This window comes from Sceloporus occidentalis, unplaced genomic scaffold, assembly GCF_023333645.1.
Source record: "Sceloporus occidentalis isolate IW3139 unplaced genomic scaffold, rSceOcc1.0.p SCAF_14, whole genome shotgun sequence".
In the NCBI taxonomy this organism is placed as follows: domain Eukaryota; kingdom Metazoa; phylum Chordata; class Lepidosauria; order Squamata; family Phrynosomatidae; genus Sceloporus; species Sceloporus occidentalis.
Window position 1 is genome coordinate 18,569,194 of NW_028316994.1, and position 13,927 is coordinate 18,583,120.

The 13,927-nt window shown below is 45.2% G+C and overlaps 1 protein-coding gene across 1 annotated transcript in view; it reads left to right on the forward strand.

Moving 5' to 3' along the window:
- Positions 1 to 13,927, forward strand: part of FGF11 (fibroblast growth factor 11) — a 52,833-nt gene that overhangs the window by 22,266 nt on the left and 16,640 nt on the right. The gene's annotated exons all lie outside the window — the stretch shown is intronic.

Genomic DNA, 13,927 nt, shown 5'->3' on the forward strand with positions numbered 1-13,927 from the left:
TTTCCAGCTTATGGTGACCCCAATCATGGAGCTTTCTTGGTGCATTTCTTTGAAGGGGGTTTGCCTTTCCTTCCTCTGAGGCTGAGAGAGTGTGACTCACCCAAAGTCACCCAATGGTTTTCATGGCAGAGTAAGTATACAAACCATGTTCTCCAGAGTTATGGTCCATCTCTCAAACCATACACACACCCTACAATTATCAACAACTACCAAAAAGGTTTTTAAACATTATTCAAAGCTGTATTCGTGACTCCTTCCCTGGTAATCTCCCTTGAATAATAATAATAAAAATAATAAATCCCCTCCAAAGTTAGCAATGAGATAAAATGCACCTCTGGTCTCCTCCAATTTTCTTAATCTGCCCCTCAAGTCATTCCATGCCACCCTCCTCCCATTTTAATCCTTCTTCTCTCTTCCTTCCTTCCTTTTTCTTCTTTTCCTCCCAAGCTGCAGCCCTCTAGGCCACGATTGCAAGTGCATGCACATTAACATAAATTAAAGCCATTTAAATATATTTGCATATATTATGGAATGAGCAGGAGGCAAAGGAGGGGGGAAGTCGGCGGGTGGCAGAAAGGGAAGGGATTGGGAGAGGAAAGAGCCCTGGTGTGTTTGTGCGTCTGTGTGTGTGTGAGTCTCTCTCTCTCTCTGTGTGTGTGTGTGTGTGTGTGTGTGTGTGTGTGTGTGTTATTTAAGAACCAGCCGGTTGTCAAAATAGCAGAAGAGAGCAATTATCCCGAGAAATTTATTCCCGGAGTTTCATCTCCCGGAGCCACAATCTCTCCCCTGCCTTCATTTGCACCAATATTTTGACTCTCTTCTCGACTTATCATTCAGCACCTTCTGCTTCGGGGAGAGGGTCTTAACACCCTCCAATAGATACCCCAATAGTCAAATGATACCCAACACTTTCCCAAATGCGAACCAGCATGGTGTCGTGGTTTGAGTTTTGGACTAGGATTCTGGGAGACCAGAGTTCGAATCCTGACCTTCGGCAACTCTCACTGGACCTTATCACACGTGGGGGGTTTGCATCTCAGATCCGCAGTCACTCCTGTTCTAGCAATGTGAAATGTCATGTTTTTTCACACCAGATCCAGAGTCACTCCTGTCTATCAATGCAAATTCGTGTTAAAACATGATGTTTTACCATACCTGGTTGCCTTTCTGTTGCCCTTCCGAATCGAGGGGGAAGCGGATTCAAGCAAAGGGGAGTGAGTGCACATTGTATTACCACAACAGAGCATACTTTGAGGGTTCAACGATTTGAATCGTCACCCTTGGGCATGCTCAGTGGGGCTCTGGATGCTGTCCTTCCCTGCCCCCTCCTTAGCTATCATCCCTCATCGAGGTGAAGGAGGAGGCAGGGGATGATGTTATGGGTGGCAGGGTGAAGGAGGGGAGCAGATCAGGGTCTAGGAGGATGCAGGGGATGATGGGATGGGTGGCAGGTTGAAGGAGAGGAGCAGATTGGGGTCTAGGAGGAAACAGGGGATGATGGGATGGGTAACAGGGTGAAGGAGGGGAGCAGACCAGGATCTAGGAGGATGCAGGGGATGATGGGATGGGTGACAGGTTGAAGGAGAGGAGCAGATTGGGGTCTAGGAAGAGGCAGGGATGATGGAATGGGTGGCAGGGTGAAGGAGGGGAGCAGATGGGTCTGGGAGGAGGCAGGGGATGATGGGATGGGTGGCAGGGTGAAGGAGGGGAGCAGATTGGGCTCTAGGAGGGCACAGGGGATGATGGGATGGGTGCCAGGATGGCAGAGAGGAGGAGATGGCATGAAGGAGGAGGAGGGGGATAGAGGAGCAGAACGCAGGGGGCCAAGGGGGGCGACATCGGAGTGATTTTCCACACCAGACCAATTCTAAGTGAAATCGAAGTGAGCTTAAATGCGAATTCTGTGAATTCCCTTTTTTCTGGAATTCATCAAAATGAGGAGTCACTTTGGATTTACTGCAGAAGCCCCACGGAAGGAGCTCCCATAGAAAGGAATGGCGTCTGAAAACATATTCACTTTACGATGTGAATCCACATCATTGGACCCACATCACTTTGGAACTGAGCTGCAAAGCTCTAAACATCTCTGTGATAAACCTCACTCTCTCAGAGGAAGACAAAGGTGGCAGTCCTCCTCCGGACAGATTCGGCCAAGAAAACCCCACGATGGTATTATCATAATGATACTCTGTAACCATGGGATGCTTTTTATATACAGGGTGTTTGTTATATGGGGGTGTGTATTGTACTGTCTTTATTGGGTGTTTTTTAAATTTAATTTTTGAAACTTTCATTGCAAATTCTTGCAAAATGCTTGTATTCCTGAGATGCCAAGGGACCCTTTCTGGGAGAAAGGCGGCAGAAGAATGAAATATGTGAAGGCAAAGGCTTCCACAGCCAGCATCCATAGCTTTTTGTGGGTTTGGGGGGCAATGTGTCCATGTTCTAGAAGAAGAGTTTATTCCTGACATTTCGCCAGCATCTGTGGCTGGCATCTTCAGAGGAATAAGCTCTTCTAGAACATGGCCACATCGCCCCCAAACCCCACAAAAAACTATTAAAATAAAATAAACAAATAATAGGTTTGCCATAAGTCAGAAATGACTTGAAGGCACACCACAACAACTTTCCCAAATACCCCAACTCTGATCCCAAATTCACCTCCTTTCCCCTAATATTCTGGTCCTCATGACACCCTTCTCTCTTCGAAACTGAGGTTTGGGGTCTCCCTAACCCTCTGTTTTCCAAACCCCTCAATTCTCACTCGGTTCGATATCCCACATCCCTGGGTGACCTTCCTATGCCTCCAAAGGCCCCAAAATCTCACCCTCCATCCCTCTAGAATTGCTCCTGGATCTGAAAGCCCAGATGATGCTCCAGTATATACCCCCCCCCAATTGGGTTGGGCATGATCCCCTTTGCGGTGCTTTGGGTTCAGATTCACAGACAGATACCTCCGATGCATTATTGCAAATTCACATAACCATCTCAGTGGCTGCCACTGTCCAGCGTTAGACCCCAAGATCCTTGCACTGTTGCTAAGATGCTGCCCATCTCTCCTTCCTAAGTGACCCTTGGGGTCCTCTGCCCCCCAACTTTGCCTCCCCTGGGGATACCTTCCCCAATTCAGGCCTCCAGTTTTAAAAAACGGTCTCCCGCCCAGGAGTTTCCACCCATCCTGGCCCTCCCTTCCACTTTGCATCTGTAGTGTGTAACCTTGTATAGGTTGCTTTCCTCCCTCTCTTTTTCTCTGCATCTGCAGTGAGGGAAGGAGGGACTGTGTCAGGGGGAAAAGAAGGAGGGAGAGAAGGAGGGAGGGATATGCAGACAGACAGACAGGCAGGAAGAAGTCTTTGCATTGCAATGCACCCTGCCTCCTTTCCAGCCCCCAAGTTGCACCTTTATGGGGTGGATTCAGTGGCACACACAGACACACAAACACACACAACACCCTATTTCCCTCCATGGATGGACTAGGCTGAATCAATGCAAAATGTCCCCTAAGAATCCCATCGCCTTTTAAATCAGATCGCAAATCGGTTTGACCCAGTTCAAATGACCCTGGTTCTCACTTGAATCGATTTGCTGAAGCGATTTAGAGAGTGGGGCATGCGCTAGACCCATTTGACCCACATCTTTTTGACACTGATGTTTTCCGCATCTTTTTGGATAAATCAATTCTGCGCAAGTGTGTAAACCAGATGCGGATTGGAATCAATTTAAATTTGCCCATTGGCCGGCTGGAGTGGGTCCGTTTTGAACCGATTCATTGGTGACTGTGAACCACAAGTGGGTTATTTTAGAGGGGAAAAATGCGATCGGGGCAAATGTAGTGGGAACCATGCTCCGCTGTTGAATCGATCCATCAATTTGGATCGCAAACCAATTTATCTGTAAGTGGGAATGAGGCCCTAGGTGTCCTGAGTTCCAGTTTCTCCACCACCAAGATGGTGTTCTCTACAGAATTTCCCATTTAGGGCCTGGGTTTTCTCTTACCTCCTCCAGCGGTGTTTGGCAACAGCTCCCATTATCTTCTGGACTTGTTATTTAGGGATGATGGGCATTGTTGTTGTTCTCCAATGCCAAGGTGGGGGAAGGGGACGTAAAAAGTGGACAGGAAATTGAGAGTTCTTTAGGGCGTGTGCAGAGTGTCTTTCTCTTACCATGGAGTAAAGGGAGGCAGACACTCATGTGACTAGTGGTACATGTATGGGTGCATCTGCACTGTAGAAGAAATGCAGTTTGACACCACTTTAAGTGCTGTAGCTCCAGGATGAGCTCCCAATCTCTTTTGTGTGATAAACTCCTAAGGGTGAGGAGGGCAGCTCTGAAAGAACTAGAGATGATCCTTAAAAGCAAAAATATACAACTAAGTATGAAAGTAAAGTATCGTTGCCACTTGCATTTAGATTGGTCTGCAAATCGCATTGACATTGAATCGACAAATCGACTCCACGAAATAGGTTGCTCCTACTATGCAAGCCAATTATTTCTCTTTCCAATGGATTCGTATTTTAACATAATTGTCGTTCCCGCTGGGGTTTGCGGCAGAAGAGGAGTGAAAAAGTATCAATTGTAATTGATCTGGTGCAGGTTTTTTTTAAAATGTCAATCAACTGATCGCATTATTGCCTCATCCAGCCATGATATTCCCCATCAGCATGTGCGGATGTGAGAGCTGGACAGAGAACAAAGCAGATAGGAAGAAAATCTTATCCACTCTTCAAACCGAGGCTGTTGTACTTTGGCCGCATCATGAGAAGGCATGAATAATTGGGAAAGACCATAATGCTAGGAAAGGTAGAAGGCAATAGAAAGAGAAGAAGACTGCAGGCGAGATGGATGGACTCGATTTGGGAGGTCATGGATATGAATTTACAAGACCTAAGCAGAGCAGTGGATCATAGGGATCCTGGAGATGTCTACTCCACAGGGTCACCATGAATCAAGATTTTGTTAACAACAACAAAAGTTCCTCCAAATGTTAAAGGTAAGTCCATTTGCGTGGCCATTTGTGGGTCTTTTAAGGAAGGGATTGCAGCACCCGAAGAGAAGGAAGTGCCAGGAATTAAAAGCCAAAGCCGTAGACTTAGGGGGGAGGGGGAATTTTCTGAGAATCTGTGGCTCCTTCTTCTCTTTGGCCCGACAAGTGTGGGAACGACACACACAACCACTTACAGAAATTACAGTCACTCGCCTCAAAGTCATGATTCATTACCAGGATGGTGTCAGTGCTTGCGGGAAGCTCAGAAAGCTCTTTTCTTTTGTGGGTTGGAGAGCAGTTGGCAAGGGGTTGTGGTGGTGTGTTGTGTGCCTTCAAGAAGTTGCTTCTGAATTGTGGAGACCCTGTCACAGGGTTTTCTTGGCAAGATGTGTTCGGAGGGGGTTCGCCTTTGCCTTCCTCCGAGGCTGAGAGAGTGTGACCTGCACCAGTTCACCCAGTGGGTCTCCATAATGGAATAGGGGTTTGAACCCTGGACATTATTACCACTACCTTTTAAACTGGATTACAAATTGGTTTAAATGGCCATGGTTCGCACTTGAACCAAATTGCTGAGACGATTCAGAGAGGGGAGCCACACACTAAACCCATTTAACCCACATCTTTGGGACACTGATTTTTTTCCATGTCTTTTTGGATAAATCGATTCCGCGCAAGTTTGTGAATCAGATGCGTATCGGAATCGATTTAACTGTGCCCTTTGGCCGGCTGGAGTGGGTCCATTTTGAATTGATTCATTCGTGAATGTGACCCACAAGTGGGTTATTTTATTTTGCAGCAAGAAAATGCGATCGGGGCAAATGTAGTGGGAACCACGCTCCGCTGCCAAACTGATCTATCGATTTGGATCACAAACCAATTTATTTCTAAGCGGGAATGCAGCCCTGGTCTCGCAGTATCCTAGCCCAGCAGCCAAAGCAATGCACCACACAAGCAGAATGGCTTCAATGGCTGCTATTGTCATGATTGTTTTGAGGTTGTTGTTGGGTACCTTCAAGTCTTTCCCAATTTATGGCAAACTTAAGGCCAACCTATCATGGTGCTTTCTTGGCAAGCTTTGTTCAGAGGAGGTTTACCATTCCCTTCCTCTAAAGCTGAGAGAATGTGACTTGCCCAATGGGTTTACAAGGCCAAGCCCAAATGCTTTGTTTCAGGGATACACTTTCCTGGTGATAAAGGAGTATTATGGCAATTTGTGGTTAGGCTGACTAGCCCCAGGTTGTGTACCCCAAATGTGCATTTTGTCTCATTGTTGTTGTTGTGTGCCTTCAGTTTATGGCGACCTTGTAAAGTAAAATTTGCTAGAGAGAGTCTTTCCCCAGCAGTCATCTTCCTAGATTCTGGGCCCAGAAGAAGAAGAAAGGAAAGGAAAGGAGGAAGATGTTAAAAAAGGAGAAACCCTTCACAGGAATGGCTCATAAATTATATCCAAGTCTTGTCAAAAGGCAGAGAAAGGAACAGCTGGAAAAATTTAATAAAGGAATGAGAACAATCGTCTTTGCTTGGAAGAGGCTGCGGGAAAAATGTCTGGTTGGATAGAGATGTCTAAATGCTGTGGAAAGAAAGAAAGAAAGAAAGTCTTACAAATGTGTTTTCCATTGCACACAATCACACTTCTCACGTGGGGTGGATAGGTGAGAATGCAAACAGGTCATTTTTCCCTTGTTTCGAGCCCAAGACTGCATCTGCACTGCGGAAATAATGCAGTCTGACACCACTTTAACAGCCATGGTTCAATGATATGGAATTTTGGGATCTGTAGTTTGCTTCGGCACCAGAGCCCTGACAGAGAAGCCTAAATATGTCACGAAACTACAACTCCCAGGATTCCATAGCATTGAACCATGGCAGTTAAAGTGGTGGTCAAACCGGATTATTTCTGCAGTGTGGATGCAGCCAGGATGTGTGTGGAAAAGTTGGTTTTTTAGGACTACTACTTCCAGAATCCCGCTCCCACCCAGCATGGCTGTTACAAAGCCCAGAATCCCCCCATCCTGCATCCATGCTGCCTGAGGGATTCTGGGAGTTGGACCCACAGAATTGATATATAATGGAAAGCACCTCGGGGGACACAGAATGATAGAACTGGAAAAGGAGGGCCATCGATCTAGTCCACATCCTATCACCAGGGCTGCATCTGCATTGCAGAAATAATGCAGTTTGACACCGCTTTGACTGCCATGGCTGCATCCTGCAGAATCCTGGGATCTGTAGTGAGGCACCAGCCATCTTTGGCAGAAAGGGCTAAATACTTTTTAAAACTACAGATCCCAGGATTCCAGAGGATGGAGCTGCAGAACTCAAAGTGCATTATTTCCACAGTCCAAATGCACCCAAAGAGGAGAGAGCTTTGCAAAAGTGAGTTTCTCGCGTCCTCCTCGACATTTTCACAGCTGGCCAAACATTTTTCTCTGCGCTGCAGAGTCTACAGGAGGCTTCAGATTGAAATTTTAAAGGTCAGGGCAGGACTTTAGCTGAAGACGAGAGGAAAAGAGTCCCCAAAGCAGTTTGCAAGAGCTGAGAGGTCAAGAAGAGGGTCTCTTGCAAGAGCTGCTGTTGTGTGTCTTCACCAACCTATAGCAACCCTAAAGCAAACCTATCACATTCACAGGGCTTTCTTGGCATCATTTTGGCAAGAAAAGTGTTTTAAGTGTTGTCATTCCCTCCTATGGGATGCAAAGTCTTACATGCACTTTTGCCTTTTCTGCCAAAGAGGGCCAGCGCCTCACAAAACTAGAAATCCCAGGATTCTGTAGGATGGAGCCAGGGCAATTGACGTGATGCCAAACTGCATTATGTCTGCAGTGAAGATGCACCCATGTGGCAGGGACAACCCTGATCAATCCTCTCCCAGCTGCTTTTAAAAGGCCCCGGTTTCTTTTCCCTCCTCCTGCTTTCCCTCCTTTGTCCTCAGCTTTTCCCAATTGCTGCAAACAATTTCACAACGCAGAAGTAGTATCTGTTCATTGAACTCAACAAAGGAGAGAGGAGAAAAGGGGGTCGTATCATTCCCTTCCCAGTTGGCAAAAGCAAAGTGTGGCAGCCTCTCCAAAAGCTTGTCTATGGTTCCTCATTTGTAATTTTGCCATCTTCACCGCACTCTGATGTTGCTTGGCCACACATGTCCTGGCTTTTGTCTGCGGAGTTTATCACATGAAGGAGATCAGGAGTTTATCCCGTTAATATCCTGGGGAAATTGCATAATGATTTCACGCAACATCGCACAAAACCTGCCATTAAAGCGGTCACAAAGAAGCATCAACGCGCATCTTTTTACTTTCGGGATTTTGGTGACAATGCATTTCCAATATCACTTTATTTGCGCAATTGCGAGTGATCATCATTTGCGCAATTCCTTGCCATTTTCGCTTTATTTGCAGGATGCTTTAAATGCGCTTTCATCTCTTTTTAATGCTGAAAACAGCCCCAGTGTGATAAACTCCTGTGAAGCATTGGAGAGCATGTGTACACCTAACTCCAGCCTGGCGCATGGCTTTGAGTGTTGGACTAGGACTCCAGGAGACCAGGGTTCGAATCCGTGCTTGATGACACTCTCTCAGCCTCAGAGAAAGAGCAGTAACTCTTCAAGAAGGTTTCAGAAAGGAGTTTTTCAAGCTATGGTTTGGTTCCAGATTGAGGACCGTGTCTCCTTCGTTTTTGGGGATATTCCGGGAAGGTTCTTTTTTGGCTTCTGCTACACTGAGAGGTGTAAAAATATTTTGCATTTACAGTAACAGAGTGGAGCTGACAAGTGCGGCGAATGCATGGCTATAAAACCGGCGTAAATATTCCAGATGCTCACAGCAAAGTGAAAAGGAAACAGCTTTATGGTTTTGGGGAATGGGGCTGTGAGTCCTCAGCTAAAATTAATGGGGCTGTGAATAACTCTGGGGATAGCTGCTACAGGAATAACTCCAGCGACGTGTAGGGCTTTAAGTGTCGGACTAGGACTCCAGGAGACCAGGGTTCGAATCCTCGCTCAGTCATTGGTGACCTTACCTTGGGCAAGTCAGAACACTAGATTATCCAAACTGGATCAAGGAAAGTACTTTAAAATTTTAAAGATGTCAAAAATGTATTCAAAACTATTATTATGACCAATTATGGGTGTTTCAAAAGAGACATGCAGCACACATTAGAAGAGATTCCAGAATGTAAGCAATAATAATAGTAGTAGTAGTAGTAATAGATTTATTTATATCCTATCTTTCCAAAAGGATCAAGGCAGGTTAAAATATATAATTTACCAGAATATACTGATATATGAAGTCCAGATATGATTAAAAGCATGATACCAGTGATTCAGACAAGAAGATGTTCCCCTTGATTGTTGCATTCGATCTTGCGCAAGTGACACTCTCTCAGCCTCAGAGGAAAACCTCAGCAACTGATTCTCCTGAAAAAATCTGGTCAAGAAAATGCTACAACAGAGTTGCCATAAATCAGAATTGACTTGAAGGTGTGGAAAAACAACCTCAGCACCCGATGGGCCTCCGTTGCCGGCGGCTGGCTCACATCCAGACCATCTGCAGGGTTTCCTGCATGGAAGATTTGCCTCGTCTTTCTTCCGCGAGACAGGAATGGAACCGAATGGCTCCGCTCTGGGAAAACTCTGCTAGAATCCTGCTCATGGCATATGCAAGCTTGAAGTTCTCTGAATAAAAGCGGCTGGGCATTCTTGTCTCCAAAGGAACATCTGTTCCAGATGGCGGAAGCAGGAGTGCTCCTGGATGTGTATTTCTCATGGATATGCAATGGTGCATGGATCCATATCCCACAAGGATGTGCATTGGTGCCCAGATCCATATTCCACATGGGTTTGCATTGCAGATTATACATGAGTGTGCGTTGGCACAGAGATCCATATTCCCCGTGGATTTGCATTTCACTTGGATCTGTGTTCCACATGGGTTTGCATCGCACATTTATTTATTTATTTATTTATTCATTCATTCATTCATTTTCATTTATTTGTTTGTTTGTTTATTTCTATGCTGCCTTTCTCCCTGAGAAAGAGACCTAAGGCAGCTCACACTGCACTTAGGTGTGCGCATAATTGCAGGGATCCATATTCCCCATGGATTTGAATTGCACATGGTTTTGTGTTCCATATAGGTGTGCACCACACACTGTACATGAGTGTGCATGGGCAGAGAGATCCATATTCCCCATGGATTTGCATTGCACATGGATCCGTGTTTCACATGGGTTTGCATTGCACATTTATTTATTTTCAATTATGTATTGATTTAATATCCATGTTACCTTTCTCTCAGAAAGGAACCTAAGGTGGCTCACATTGCACATAGGTGTGCGCATCATTGCAGGGATCCATATCCCCCATGAATTTGCATTGCACTTATTTATTTATTTCATTTTTATGCCACCTTTCTCCACTAGAAAGGGACCTAAGGTGGCTCACATTGCACATGGGTTTGCATTGCACATTGTAGTCAGCTGTGTGTTTCACATGGATTCACATCCATGAGGGGTGTGCCTTCAGCTGCAACTTTGTCATCTTGGTTCGGTTGTGCAACCTTGCTGTCAAATACAAGCCTTGCATTGCACAATCATACCTCCATGTGCAGATATCGCTACATCCCTATCTAGGCTCTCAGCCTCTCAGTGGTAGAGAAAGAGATGGAGATGTCCATTCATTCAAGATCATTTGGCTCCTATTCTGTCAGCTGAGATCATCTCTGAAAGCCTGTGGGATGCTGGAATGCAAGATATATGAAATTTAAGGGGCGACAAATGCAGGGTCCACTCTGGCAACACAGAAAAATCCATTTGGATGGCTCTCATGTCTACCCGCATCACGGTCTTCGCTCTCCGGCTCGCCAGCTCCCAGGGGCCTTCCGTCAGGGACAATTTTGCTCCAGCCGCGTGCCATTTGCAGTCGTGCCAATGTGCAGGACACAGCCGCATGCCACCCAAGTTGCGGAGGCAAAGGAAAAGGAGAGCAAATAGATGGAGGCCAACCCTGGATTTGGGGGGGAAGGTCTAGGAGTACGGGGCACCCATCTTCTCCTGAGTGCATTTCGCCCCAAAATGGACCACGATGTGTGGGCCCTTCTTTGGTTCTTGTTCCCTTAGCAAAAACAAGAACACACATACACACCTGCAAAGGGTGCCAACTTTTTCCCCAGCAAAGGCTCCTAGACATCTGATATGGGGTGAGGAGCAAAAATCCCATGGGGGAAGCTTTTCCTTTAAAGAAGGAAGGGTTTCTGTCCTGGCAGAATAGAGTGCAATTTTTGCATGGGAACATCTTTTGAAAAGAAGAGCATGTGGTTTTGTGTGATGTGTGTGTGTGTGTGTGTGTGTGTGTGTATACACACATATATTCATACATGTATCTGTTTTCTGTATAGAAAATGGGTCTCCTGATTAGAAAACAGGGGAAGTTGCACAAAAAACAATAATTTCCCCCACATAATACTTCTTCCGCAACACATCAAGATGTTCCAAAATGGGGATTTTTGCATTTAAATATCTTTCACAAAGAAGAAAATGTGGTTTTATGCCCCCCCCCCCAATCTGTTTTCTGTATAGAAAATGGGCCTCCTGATCAGAATATCCTGTTTCCTTTGCAGAAAAGAGGATTTTGCACAAAAAAACAGCATCCCTTCTGCTTCTTCCAAAACACATCAAGAAATTCCCAAATGGAAAAAATACTGCAGAGGAATATATATCCATTTGCACCCCACCGGGAAGAAAATGACCATAAATGCAAGGATAAAATCAGGACTTTCCCTGTCTATTCCAGACATTGAATCCAGAAAACTGATTGCCTTCCCAAAAATTGGGCACCAAGCCCTAAAGGCGGTCATTGGTCGTGTTACCCATGCTGCTCCATATAAATTTTGGTATAAATGATAACCCTTAATGACCCCTAGATGAACTCTAATAGCCTGTCCACCATTGCCAGCAAGGCATGAGGACATGTACACACACCCCTGAGGGGCACCCACATCATCATATCTAGAGTCGCATAAGAAGATCATCATAGGACCAGGAAGAGCAAATGTTTGCCTTGCCTGAGGCTCTTGCCCCCTCCCAGGTCTGTTGTCCGAGCAGCTTAAGACCACTAAGACAATCAGACAGGGACATCCAGGTGAAAAGCAAGTCATTAAACACCTTTGTTCTCACCATCAAGCCCCTTTGCCAGAAGCAAGATTTTGCCTATAAATATAATCAGATTTGCCTGTTCACTGGGCCAGTCTGGACTTCAGGGGGAAGCTCTGCCCCTTTGAATCCTGACCTGGCTTCTGGCTCCTGACTCCTGGCCAGTCATTCCATGGCTGAGCCTCCTGCCATCTTCATCATATTCCTTTTGGATTCCTGGAGGGAGTCTACATTCTGGTATGTATCACCCCAGTGATGCCTAAAATCCTATTCCATGCTAACTCCTGCTTTTCCTAAGCCTTGAATGCATGTGTGTGTATGCGCAACGAATGTATTTCCCCTATTTCAATAAATTAGACATCTAGTTATTAAAGTCTGTCTCAGCTCTATTTATTGGGGTCCCCTGGTCTACTCCGTATACATAGCGGGAGACGATTCTGCAAGGGCCGTCGTAGCAGGCCCTCCTCTTGCAATATTTGAGCTAATAACAATAATAATAAAATTCCCCTAAACGGACCCTTGGCTACAGTCGTGACCACATTTAGCCACTGTCCTTAGTAGCTGTCTTTAGCGGCTACCTTCAGAATGAATGGCACTGACATGGGTTTTTCTGGTAGAGAATTTTAAAACCTTGACTGTGTAGACATAAATATTATTGTCTTGGAAAAGTTACTGAGTAAATAACTAAGTAAAGCTTATTTAATGTGCAGTTTGAAGAAAAAAAGACTGGTAGGATTGGTTTTAACTATATTCTGTTTTAAACTGGGTGCATCTACACTGTAGAAATAATGCAGTTTGGCACCACTTTAAGTGCTGTGGCTCTGTCCTGTGGAATCCTGGGATTTGTAGTTCTACAAGGTTTTTAGTGGCTTTCCATGGGTGAATGGTGATTTGAACCCTGGTCTCCAGAGTCGTAGTCTGACACACAAACCACTGCGCCACATTTGTGTGTCCATGTGTGCCTTCAAGTTGTCTGTTGACCTATGGCGACCGCAATAGTTTTCTTAGGCAAGGAATACATAAAGGTGATTTTGCCAGTTCCTTCCTCTGAAATAGAGCCAACAGCACATGGAATTCATTGGTGGTCTCCCTCCCATCCAAGTTTAACCAGGGCTGACCCTACTTAGCTTCTAAGTGTATGTTCCTTCAAGTTGCCTCTCAATTTATGGAGGCCCCATGAATTTCATGGGGTTTCTTTAGGCAAAGCAAGGAATACTCAGAGGAGATTTTGCCAGTCCCTTCCTCTGAAATATTATCTCCAGTACTTGGTCTCCATTGGCGGTATCCCATCCAAATCCTAACCAGGGCTGACTCAGCTTAGCTTCTAAAATCAGACAAAAACCTGATACCTTTAGAATATTTAGGCCTTAGTTCTATTGTTAGTTCGATCATATTTGTATGATGTGAATTTTAATGCTGTATATGTTTTAACCTTTGATAGCTGCCTTGAGTCTTGGTCTGGGAAATAACGACAACCACAAAAAGAATAGTATATTTATGTCCTGCTTCCTCCCCAGAGCAGTTCACAGTTTAAATGAACAATAGAATTAAAGACACACAAAAAAAGATGATGATGATGATGATGATGATGATGACGACGATGATAGTTGTTGTTAACCACCCTTGAGTCAATCTCAATTCATGACAATCCTGTGGATGAGACATCTCCAACACTCCCTATCCTCCACTGTTCTTCTAAGTTCTTGCAGATTCATACCTGTAATGTCAATCAATCAATCAATCAATCAACCATACCACCATGCTCAGTCTAAGGAATCCGAATGATAGGAAGGGGAG